This window comes from Oncorhynchus masou, chromosome 18 (genome assembly GCF_036934945.1).
Source record: "Oncorhynchus masou masou isolate Uvic2021 chromosome 18, UVic_Omas_1.1, whole genome shotgun sequence".
In the NCBI taxonomy this organism is placed as follows: Eukaryota; Metazoa; Chordata; class Actinopteri; order Salmoniformes; family Salmonidae; genus Oncorhynchus; species Oncorhynchus masou.
The window spans coordinates 74,255,989-74,268,952 of record NC_088229.1 but is presented as its reverse complement, the minus strand read 5'-3'; the positions used below and the strand labels follow the sequence as shown (position 1 = coordinate 74,268,952).

Here is a 12,964-nt window from a genome sequence, read left to right as displayed (position 1 = left end):
ATAAAAACGCACTGGGTGACGAATCTGTTCTATTTGTTCTATGTCTATGATTTTGGTACGCCCTGTTCGTTTCAATGGGTACGCACCTCATCCGATCCAACTCTTCTGCCTTGGTTAGCTGCTGCTGTGCTTGTAACTGGCTAGCGTTAGCTACTAAGCTCCTGCTTATCGTGTTTTTTGTTTGTTTTTGTGTGACGATTTTGGAGGGACTATATTGTATTTTCTACCTGGGAATCATACAAGACCTCGGATATAATACGAAGATTTTGTCCATTTGGATCGTGGAGTTCGCTGGTCTTGACTGCGTATCAAACAGCAGGTAAATCCATCGCTTATGCAGCGGCGTAAATCACAGCCATTCACAGCGTTAGTTACGCAAAAATCGTGAGCTGGGAAGCTACCTAAAAACTATATCGGAAAACTGTCATAAAACGTTTTGGTTTTTTTGTTGATAGAAATCTAGCAAGCTACCGTCTAGCTGAAGTTAAATCCGTGAAATAGCACGGCACCGTTAGGTTAACGAGCGAGGTAACCGGATAACGTCTCCAGCCTTGCCCTGCTATTTATCTAACATATCGTAAGGATCTGACAGACATAAATGGGTGAGACGTGTTTTATGTTGACTAAGGTTACCCAGTGAGAGAGTAAACAGAAAAGACAGCTCAGGATTATTGCAATGTACATTAAAATCAGCGTGTCTTTTTAGCTGTAGCCATCGATGGCCAAGAAAGATAGCTACAGTAACGTTATAACCTAAATCAAAGAGGGTTTGGACGATGGCTCATCCACAGATTAGTGATGATAATAGGTAGCTAACACGGTCTAATCCTTACAATGAACAATGTTCACACCCTGGTTTCATCTTGTGCTGCTACCGTTATCGTCACTCGGCGTGTATTTGATTATTACTTTTCATTATTAACTACTTGTTTTAGTTCTCTATTTCTACATTTTCTTTCTCTCTGCATTGTTGGGAAAGGGCCCGTATAAGTAAGCGTTTCTACACCTGTTGTTAACGAAGCATAATAAGATGTTATTTGATCATGCGTTTTATTCGTCATTGCATAGGCCCAACCTGCAGTTTCTATGACAGGTTCGCCAGGGTCCCCGTAATGACAGAGAGGGGAAAGCCGTACCCAGGCCTGTCACTCATGCTATGGGAATGCTCTCTCAGGCCAAGGACGGAGAGAATAGCTGAGTAGGCTACTATAATTTAGTACTATTTACGGGTGAAACCAATAACCGACGTAGCTTAGGAACTGTAGCTCTGGTCCAGGGCATTAGTGCGGCTTTTTAATGCTGAGCATTCCTTCACTGACACCTAGGACCAGAGCTACTGAAGCCAATGCTCCTTTGAACGTCCAGTGACAACGACAATTTCCCCCAATAGAGGCTGAATATGAGACGGGCGTGGGGGTTTGGTTTGCCTGGCTACCCAAACTCCTTGCTACGGCACGTCCACGGACATTAGTTCATTATCCGCAATGACTCTGGATCTGAGTACCTCCCCGGACGATTTCTAGAATCCCAGAAACCGGTGTGTTGGGCCAGAGACAGAACATGCGCGGTTAAAAGCGGCGTTTTGAAAATGTACCATTGCCTTTGATACTCAGCATGGTTAGAGTTAATCCACTCTCCGATGACATTGTTTTGTCCAACACCCCTAAATTTGACTTCACCACAAACGACTTCAGTGTAGCGAATAGAGCGCACTGCTCTGGTGCTCCAGGGCCTTTCCAACCGCTCTGCTAATAAACACTCCTTACTCAAAGGGGAGGGGAAACTGTCGCTCCATTTATTAAAATCACATTTTAACCAACACAATCTATTTTTGTGACTACCTGGACTTGGTTTTGAAGTATTTTGGTTTTGAAATATTGAAACCAAACCATATGATTTCGATTAAAAGTATTTTCATAAACAAGATGAATAGGTGAATGTAAGAAGAGCTCATCATTTTCAAATAGGCTACATGTCATATTAAACAGCATATAAACACTAAATAGGTCAGGAGCCAGACAGGGAGACTAAGAAGGAACAACAATTAATTATTTAGGATATATTATTTCAAGGCTGTAGCCTACAAGCATTTCACTACACCCACAATAACATCTGCTAAACATGTGTATGTGACAAATACAATTAGATTTGATTTACAAATAAATAAATTGTGAACCATTTCAGTCTGGCAGGGATAAGTGCTCAGCTTGTAAACATTTAGTTGTATTAAATCATTCTAGTTGATAAGTTGCACATATAGGCTGTGACTTACTTAGAATGAAATACAAATTTAAATGGAAAACAATTGCCTTTATTAGCCTCCATCTATAAGGCCTTTTTAATTCATTTTTAGAAACATGAGTTTGGCCAGAGTCTGTGGCTTGAGGCTCATGCAATGGTGCCTGGAGAGCAGACAAGCAGCGGAGAATATCCTCGTTGTGTTTGCTGGGCCACTGGGGATGCTAAACACCTTTCTGGCTACTCTTGTTATTTTTCTATAGGTAGGCCTAAAGGTTTTTAGGTCAAATCATTGCCAGCAGCAGAGATGACCCTTTCAGTGCCTGCAGAGCCACTGGGGTTGCTAAACACCCTTTGGGCCACTCTGGGATGTGTAGTTAAAAAAAAAAAACAGTTTTCTGTAGGCAGGTCTAAATATTTGTAGGTAAAATAACTATCAAAATGGAGGTAATATGCCTTGCCTATTGGGCCCAAATCAATGACGGCCTATTGTGTGTGTGTATAGATAATAGAATGAAATTGAACAGAACTTTTAACTGACATGATGACTCCTTGCTGTCCCCAGTCCACCTGACCGTGCTGCTGCTCCAGTTTCAACTGTTCTGCCTTATTATTATTCGACCATGCTGGTCATTTATGAACATTTGAACTTCTTGGCCATGTTCTGTTATAAACTCCACCTGGCACAGCCAGAAGAGGACTGGCCACCCCTCATAGCCTGGTTCCTCTCTAGGTTTCTTCCTAGGTTCTGGCCTTTCTAGGGAGTTTTTCCTAGCCACCGTGCTTCTACACCTGCATTGCTTGCTGTTTGGGGTTTTAGGCTGGGTTTCTGTACAGCACTTTGAGATATCAGCTGATGTACGAAGGGCTATATAAATACATTTGATTTGATTAAGAGATCTGACTTTTTGTTTTTTTAAATACTGCCGCCGTGACACATACTTAGCTAACACACTTTCTGTTAGCATGTAGTATGTGCACCGTCATGCTCCCAGATACGTGTCTTTTCAACTTCCACAGTGATTCTTTAGTTGTGGACATTACATCACCACACTCCCTCTCTTCTTTAGTTGTGGACATTACATCACCACACTCCCTCTCTTCTTTAGTTGTGGACACTACATCACCACACTCCCTCTCTTCTTTAGTTGTGGACATTACATCACCACACTCCCTCTCTTCTTTAGTTGTGGACATTACATCACCACACTCCCTCTCTTCTTTAGTTGTGGACATTACATCACCACACTCCCTCTCTTGCTCTTGGTTCCTCCTCATCTTTTGTAAGTCACCTTGACTTTGCACCTGTGTGTTTTAATCAGTTTAATTATGAAAATATTTAGTGAACTCTGTGACCGTAGCTAAAGCAAGGGGCTATAGCAGCACACAAGTAGACTACAGATGCATTGTGGGCCAGGGCATGCCCTGAGGTTGAGCGCATTTGGAGCGGGAGAGAAGGCCGACGCTCCAACTTTTGGCGAAACTCGCTCCAGTCAAATTGGGCACGTTCCACTCCTTTCCTCCGCTCTGCTCCACTCATACTCTGCTACCATCTAGCAGATGGAGACTGATAGAAGCTGTTTATCTCCATCACTAGCTGGCTACAGCCCTGCACTTTGGAGACTGCTGCCTCATGTATATAGAGTCATTGAACACTGGTCACTAACAATGTTTACATACTGTTTTACCCACTTCATATGTATATACTGTATTCTAGTTCATCCTATATAACTACTGTTGTCCACTTCATATGTATATACTGTATTCTAGTTCATCCTATATAACTACTGTTGTCCACTTCATATGTATATACTGTATTCTAGTTCATCCTATATAACTACTGTTGTCCACTTCATATGTATATACTGTATTCTAGTTCATCCTATATAACTACTGTTGTCCACTTCATATGTATATACTGCATTCTAGTCATGGTTCATCCTAAATAACTACTGCTGTCCACTTCATATGTATATACTGTATTCTAGTCATGGTTCATCCTATATAAGTACTGCTGTCCACACCTTTTCTATCCATATACTGTCAATACTATTGATACACACCATTTTTTATATAGACATATATTCATTAGTTATTCGATAGATGAAAACAGACTGAAACAGTGAGTGACAAGGGCCTATATGAACGTTCCAATAAGAAACATTTGTTTTATTTTATCAAAACATTTTGCTACACCGTGTGCCATCGTGAACATGACTCTCTCAAAACGGTCAAAACAAAAATGTTCCAATGCAAGTATTCTCCTAGCAACGAGGGAACGTAGACTGTCAAGTGATGAGGACCTGGCCAATCGGAAATGGCTGCGGCTATTGACAATGTTAATCTATGGACAGTCTTCGACTGTCTCTGTGGACACAAGGACAGAGTAAAATCCTCTGCATGTTGAAGTAGTGCACAGTTCGACTAGGCTGCCTGTGGTTGTTTGGCATGCATAATGACCTGTAGATCAATGACTGGCAGGGTTTTCCTTAGTTGGCAATTGACAGCTTTTTGGCCAATTAAAACAAAATAACAATAATTGAAAGGCCAATAAATGAAACTGTTGCCGGGCAAAATTACTGGGACAAAAAAATAATCTAAATGCTTTTTATTCATTGGTGGAAATGCCAGTCTATGTATATACATTTGACCTTCATGCTTATTGGTCTTTTGGTTAATTTGCATAATTAAAATTGGGCCTGTTTTCGTATTTTCATGAATCATCACGTATCTTGTTTATCCAACGTAACTATCACACGTGCACAGCATACAGAGCCTATTTTGAGCGGGGTTTCTCCTCCTGCTCAGCTGCTCGGCTGCTGGAGTAAACCACGTGCTTTAATAAGCCCATTCATTGCGTAACGATCATAAACGTTTTAAAAGGAGATACTATTTTTTTTTTTTTCTCTCAACTGGTAATAATTGAAGAACGCCTGCCATTCATCGTTCACGTGCAGGCAACAGGCTATCAGAGCGTGTCACCTACCACTTTACAATGTGAGCTGGAGGTCGTATGTATTTTGAAAACATACCTATTTGTTTGAAACCTGAAATTTTTATTTTTTTTATTTCATATTATGAGGCATGTCTTACCTTGCTTCTAAGTAGCCTAAAGGTAAAATCCCACCATGGAAACGTGGAGGCAGTTATTTTAGAAAGACTCCAAAGGTGGTCGAAGTTTCATGTGTGAGGTCGAAGTTTCATGTGTGAGGTTGAAGTTTGGGGAAGCTTTGAATGTATTCTGACCGTTTCCACCATTCTGTGTGCCAGTGGTGATTTTTTTTTTTCATATCCACATTTTCGTGTTTCAGTTTAATTTCAATAATAATGTTTTATTTTTATTTTTCATTTCTCAATCATTGTCAAATGAAGTGGGTTAATCATTTTTAAATTTGAATGAAAACGGTAAAAATCCAAATGCAACTGATGCGAGATCACCAGCCTCTGTTATGGACATGTTGATCACACCGTGACCCATTGGTGGCTAAAGAAATGAGCACATGGAACTCAACCTATAGGCCAATGCAGCAGTAGGACTGCGAGTTTGATGCGCTCATTTACTGAGGTAAATTTACTACTGGTGAGATGTGTCATGGAATTTTAAAATTGTTTGTATCAAAAAGGAACGAACAATTCACACAATGAAACAATGAATGCCCAAGATTGGTGGGAAAGAGACTCGCCCTTATCTTCGCCACACACCCCTTGTCGCAACATTTTAAAATGACACTTTAGACACACAGTCTTCACACGTTCTAATTGACCGCCACAACTCGATAATAAGCTCAGACCGATAAGGACTTTTCAACGCCGATACCAATTATTGGAGGACCAAAAAAAAGCAGATACCGATTTAATTGGCCATTTATTTATATATATATATATATATATATATACACTCAATGTATTTTATTGATGTATTATATTAAGTTAAAATAAGTGTTCATTCAGTATTGTTGAATGAACGCTGTTGAAGTAGTACTACTTCAACATTTTTTTTTTACATCAATAAAATACATTTAGTCTCAAATAATGAAACATGTTCAATTTGGTTTAAATAATGCAAAAACAAAGTGTTGGAGAAGAAAGTAAAAGTGCAATATGTGCTATGTAAGAAAGCTAACGTTTCAGTTCCTTGCTCAGAACATGAGAACATATGAAACCTGGTGGTTCCTTTTAACATGAGGCTTCAATATTCCCAGGTAAGAAGTTTTAGGTTGTAGTTATTATAGGAATTATAGGACTATTTCTCTCTATACCATTTGTATTTCATATACCTTTTGACTGGTGTTTGTTCTATTAGGTACTTTAGTATTGCCAGCCTAATCTCGGGAGTTGATAGGCTTGAAGTCATTAACAGCACAATGCTTGAAGCATTGTGAAGAGCTGCTGGCAAATGCAGGAAAGTGCTGTTTGAATGAATGCTTACGAGCCTGCTGCTGCCTACCACCGCTCAGTCAGACTGCTCTATCAAATCATAGACTTACTTATAGTATAATAACTACATGTTCTGTCGAGATGCATTACCATCCTCTACATGTTCTGTCGAGATGCATTACCATCCTCTACATGTTCTGTTGGGATGCATTACCATCCTCTAAATGTTGTGTTGGGATGCATTACCATCCTCTACATGTTCTGTTGTGATGCATTACCATCCTCTAAATGTTGTGTTGGGATGCATTACCATCCTCTACATGTTCTGTTGTGGTGCATTACCATCCTCTAAATGTTGTGTTGGGATGCATTACCATCCTCTACATGTTCTGTTGTGGTGCATTACCATCCTCTAAATGTTCTGTTGGGATGCATTACCATCCTCTACATGTTCTGTTGAGATGCATTACCATCCTCTACATGTTCTGTTGGGATGCATTACCATCCTCTACATGTTGTGTTGGGATGCATTACCATCCTCTACATGTTCTGTTGGGATGCATTACCATCCCCTAAATGTTCTGTTGGGATGCATTACCATCCTCTACATGTTCTGTTGTGATGCATTACCATCCACTAAATGTTCTGTCGAGATGCATTACCATCCTCTAAATGTTCTGTCGAGATGCATTACCATCCTCTAAATGTTCTGTTGGGATGCATTACCATCCACTAAATGTTCTGTTGGGATGCATTACCATCCTCTAAATGTTCTGTTGGGATGCATTACCATCCTCTACATGTTCTGTTGGGATGCATTACCATCCTCTACATGTTCTGTTGGGATGCATTACCATCCTCTAAATGTTCTGTTGGGATGCATTACCATCCTCTAAATGTTCTGTTGGGATGCATTACCATCCTCTACATGTTCTGTTGGGATGCATTACCATCCTCTAAATGTTCTGTTGGGATGCATTACCATCCTCTACATGTTCTGTTGGGATGCATTACCATCCTCTAAATGTTCTGTTGGGATGCATTACCATCCTCTACATGTTCTGTTGGGATGCATTACCATCCTCTACATGTTCTGTTGAGATGCATTACCATCCTCTACATGTTCTGTTGGGATGCATTACCATCGTCTACATGTTGTGTTGTGATGCATTACCATCCTCTACATGTTCTGTCGAGATGCATTACCATCCTCTAAATGTTCTGTTGGGATGCATTACCATCCACTACATGTTCTGTTGAGATGCATTACCATCCTCTACATGTTCTGTTGGGATGCATTACCATCCTCTAAATGTTCTGTTGGGATGCATTACCATCCACTACATGTTCTGTCGGGATGCATTACCATCCTCTACATGTTCTGTTGGGATGCATTACCATCCACTAAATGGGATTCCTCTTCCTATATTACTGAGAACTGTGGGTAATGGGTTATGCACCCGATGCATGTGGATCTGGTAAATTTCTCAAAATGGCCGCTCGATTTGAAATCTTCCCGGTCAGGTTGTCTGGCGCCACATTTTCCTAACGGAAACCCTGGTCAGTTACGTGCTTAGTTCCACACTGAAGGAGAGGACGCGTCAGTCAAATACGAGGCTTTTTCAGAAGGTAAAAAGTAAAATGAGCTAAACACGTTTAGTGAACTGACAATTCGTTCCGTACGAGTCGATTTCTCTGACCGACGCCACATTTGGATCAGTTGTTTCCCGCGGACTGATGTTAAGATGCGAGTGCATCTTAACATTTGAACTGGGAACGACGCAGTGAATCGTTTGCTTCCCTGGTTTTTACCTTGAGAGGATAGCACCTTGTAAAATACACACAAACGTCCATCCCTTTGGCTGAGAGAGCGAGAGAGAGAGAGACCACAATGTTCTGCTTGTTTTCATGAAAGTTCGATGAGGCTGGCTGTGTAGGGTCTTTTCCTCTATCTTAATCGGACAAGTTCGAGAACAACATCTTGTTAAAATACAAGCTTCCAACCCCTTTTATCTGTGACTGGGAAACAGCTTGCTAATGTTTGACTTAAAAAAAACAAAACAAAAAAAAACCCATTTGAGGTCTGCTTTGAAGATCATATCAGACCAGACCGCTGTTAGAAAACAGCTCTCAATGTCTCCTCTCACTGCTGTACTGTTGCTGCCCACAAGACTTGTTTACTGTGACTCCATCCTCCATTGTGTAGGAAGACACAGCTGTGAAGATGGGCTGTATTCATTATGGTGCAACGGAGCAAAAAAACAACAACAACATTTTGCAACAGAAAGCAACAAAAAAAGCGAGTGTTTATTGGTACAAGGTTAAGACCCTCCCTCTCCCATTTTTGTTGTTGCCTGTTTTCTTCAAGCACAGCGAGAGCATTGGAAATGATTTCAAACACTTTGAAGCCGGGTGTTCACGTAATATTTGTCAGTTTGCTTGGTCATATATGAACATGAACATAAACATGACCTAATCATATCGTTATAACTGTTCTGTATCATGTAGGTCATGTTAAAAAGGGACTGTGACTAACGGATTGCATTTAGAAAGTCACCTACTCAACCCAGATTTATAAGTGTGTATATATATATATATATATATATATATATATATATATATAGATATAGATATAGATAGATATATAGATCACAATGCACTGTATATATAATATATATATAGATCACAATGCACTGTATTTATATATAGAACACAATGCACTGTATTTATAGATATAGAAAGTCACCTACTCAACCCTGATTTATAAGTGCATAGTGAGTGACGTTCATTACTTCAAGGATATCAGCCTGTTATAGACTGAGTGTATAAAACATTAGGAACACCTGCTCTTTCCATGACACAGACTGACCAGGTGAATCCAAGTAACAGCTATGATCCCTTTATTAATGTCACTTGTTAAATCCACTTCAGTCAGTGTAGATGAAGGGGAGGAGCCAGGCTAAAGAAGGATGTTTAAGTCTTGAGACAATTGAGACATGGATTGTGTATGTGTCCCACTCAGAGGGTGAACGGACAAGACAAAATATTTTAAGTGCCTTTGAACGGGGGGTATGGTAGTAGGTGCCAGGAGCACAGGTTTGTGTCAAGGACTGCAACGCTCAACTCATGACAACATGTGCTGCCATAGAATGAATAAAACTGTGTAGCCATTCAAATCAATCATGGCGTAATGGGTTGACTGGTGGCTATTGCGAGTGTGCCGATTTAGAAACAAAGCAGGAAGTAAAAGCAGGAAGTGTACCCATCAATGTGCTGTCGTTTGTTGATTCAACATACAACATTGCAACATTGCTCAACATTGCATGAGCCACATCACTTAACGTCATTTGAGTGAACATTCTACATCACCATGGAAATGATTGCATCACAATACCAGGCAGCCATTGTGAGTGGACCCATGCGTTTACAAGACACATTTCCAGTCTTAGAGGTTCCAAGCCTGTTCTATTTATTCTATTTCTATGTTTACTGCTGTTGCATTGTTGGCGGTGTTGCCTAGGCAACTGAAGATTCGTTTGCTACAAGACCTTGCTTGTTTCAGCAAGGAGCAGCAAAGCTTCATCATGTTGTTGTTAAGAGTCCATGTTACCACAGAAATGGACTCAACCGCACGCACCAGTGCCTGGCAGTACCCTCTTCAAATTCAAATCAAATGTTATTGGTCGCATTCACATGGTTAGCCGATGTTAATGCAAGTGTAGCGAAATGCTTGTGCTTCTAGTTCCGACAAGTGCAGTAATATCTAACAAGTAATCTAACAATTCCCCAACAACTACCTAATACACACAAATCTAAAGGGATGAATGAGAATATGTAGATATAAATATGGGTGAGCGGCATAGGCATGGTGCAGTAGATGGTATAAAATACAGTATATACATATGAGTTGAGTAATGTAAGATATGTAGACATTATTAAAGTGGTCAGTGATTGGAGTCCCATGTCGGCAGCAGCCTCTCTGAGTTGGTGGTGGCTGTTTAACAGTCTGATGGCCTTGATAGAAGCTGTTTTTCAGTCTCTCGGTCCCTGCTTTGATGCACCTGTACTGACCTCGCCTTCTGGATGATAGCGGGGTGAACAGGCAGTGGCTCGGGTGGTAGATGTCCTTGATGTTGAATGCTGAGCTGTCGTCAATGAACATAATTCTTACATAGGTATTCCTCTTGTCCAGATGGGATAGAGCAGTGTGATGGTGATTGCATTGTCTGTGGACCTGTTGGGGAGGTATGCAAACTGAAGTCGGTCTAGGGTGTCAGGTAGTGTGGAGGTGATATGATCCTCGACTAGTCTCTCAAAGCACTTCATGATAACAGAAGTGAGTGCTACGGGGCAGTAGTCAAATCAAATTTTATATTTCTAGGCTGATGATAATCTAGAATAGGGCAGAATAGGAGCTATTGGCCTTGTGGGTCAATTCATAGCCTGTCAATCATTTAAGGACATCAACATTACTGCTGTACAAAGCTAGGTCTTGAGTTAGCCTAGTAACACAGAGGTTTATACCACAAAGCAGGATCAAGGAGTTAACCTGCTAACTTGCCTAAATATTATAATGTTTGTTACTCTTTAAAAAAAAAAGTAAATTAGGCATGGTCTCCTTAATTCAACACCAAGAACACATATCTAAATGTAGCTTTCTTTACGAACCAGAAAATCTCTAGTTATTTCCGGTAGCTGGCTAACTCATTGATCATGCTTTGTAATAGATCCTTCTGGATTACCACGATGTCACACAACGGGATGCTAATCAGTTGAGTGTTTTTAGAAAACCTTAAAGATATTTGATAAGGGTCCAATCCAGCCGTACAGTCGGGGAATCTCTTCCAGCCCATACTGGGGGAGACTTCTAGTTGAAGTGAAGTGACCAAAGAGATAAACACACTGTTTTTATCAAAAATTAAAGTGACCCTCTAATGAAGTGATACATTTTTTAAATGTTTATGTTAAGGTACAATCTGTAATATTTACAGCTGTTAAGCCCAAATGGTCATTTCAATTACCCGAACACTCATATTATGCAAGACAAAGAGGTTAGCAGTCTTTTCAAACAACCTTAGGCCTATATTTTGGGGTTATTATGAGGCAAGACAGTTAGGCTATATTTGGCTCATAAGGCATGTTCTTGAAGACTGCCTACTTCTTGTTTTGTGTAGTTGGACTGATAGGGCAGTGGTGATCTGGCCCGCGCAGCTGTCTGTCTAGATGGCCGGTCTGTCTAGATGGCCAGTCTGTCTAGAAGGCCGGTCTGTCTAGATGGCCTGTCTGTCTAGATGGCCGGTCTGTCTAGATGGCCTGTCTGTCTAGATGGCCTGTCTGTCTAGATGGCCTGTCTGTCTAGATGGCCTGTCTGTCTCGATGGCCGGTCTGTCTAGATGGCCGGTCTGTCTAGATGGCCGGTCTGTCTAGATGGCCGGTCTGTCTCGATGGCCGGTCTGTCTCGATGGCCGGTCTGTCTCGATGGCCGGTCTGTCTAGATGGCCGGTCTGTCTAGATGGCCGGTCTGTCTAGATGGCCGGTCTGTCTCGATGGCCTGTCTGTCTCGATGGCCTGTCTGTCTAGATGGCCGGTCTGTCTAGATGGCCGGTCTGTCTCGATGGCCGGTCTGTCTCGATGGCCGGTCTGTCTCGACGGCCGGTCTGTCTCGACGGCCGGTCTGTCTAGACGGCCGGTCTGTCTAGACGGCCTGTCTGTCTCGACGGCCGGTCTGTCTCGACGGCCGGTCTGTCTCGACGGCCGGTCTGTCTCGGCGGCCGGTCTGTCTCGGCGGCCGGTCTGTCTCGGCGGCCGGTCTGTCTCGGCGGCCGGTCTGTCTCGGCGGCCGGTCTGTCTCGGCGGCCGGTCTGTCTCGGCGGCCGGTCTGTCTCGGCGGCCGGTCTGTCTCGGCGGCCGGTCTGTCTCGGCGGCCGGTCTGTCTCGGCGGCCGGTCTGTCTCGGCGGCCGGTCTGTCTCGGCGGCCTGTCTGTCTCGGCGGCCTGTCTGTCTCGGCGGCCTGTCTGTCTCGGCGGCCGGTCTGTCTCGACGGCCGGTCTGTCTCGACGGCCGGTCTGTCTAGATTTCATTCTGTCCTGCGGCTCTGGAGAAGAGGATTGATACTTTCTTTATGCACAAGACTACATGGGAGCCTGGTCCCAACTGATTCTCACTCTGGTCCCAACTGATTCTCACTCTGGTCCCAACTGATTCTCACTCTGGTCCCAACTGATTCTCACTCTGGTCCCAGCTGATTCTCACTCTGGTCCCAGCTGATTCTCACTCTGGTCCCAGCTGATTCTCACTCTGGTCCCAACTGATTCTCACTCTGGTCCCAACTGATTCTCACTCTGGTCCC

The 12,964-nt window shown here is 42.3% G+C and overlaps 1 protein-coding gene across 1 annotated transcript in view; it reads left to right on the top strand.

Annotated features, from left to right (window-relative positions):
- Positions 1-92: 92 nt before the first annotated feature.
- The window catches only part of LOC135505260 (CSC1-like protein 2), a 99,948-nt gene continuing 87,076 nt past the window's right edge, over positions 93-12,964 (top strand). Inside the window, exon 1 of the mRNA XM_064924466.1 lies at positions 93-319. The gene's annotated coding sequence lies outside the window, so the exon portion shown is untranslated. The remainder of the gene's footprint in view (positions 320-12,964) is intronic.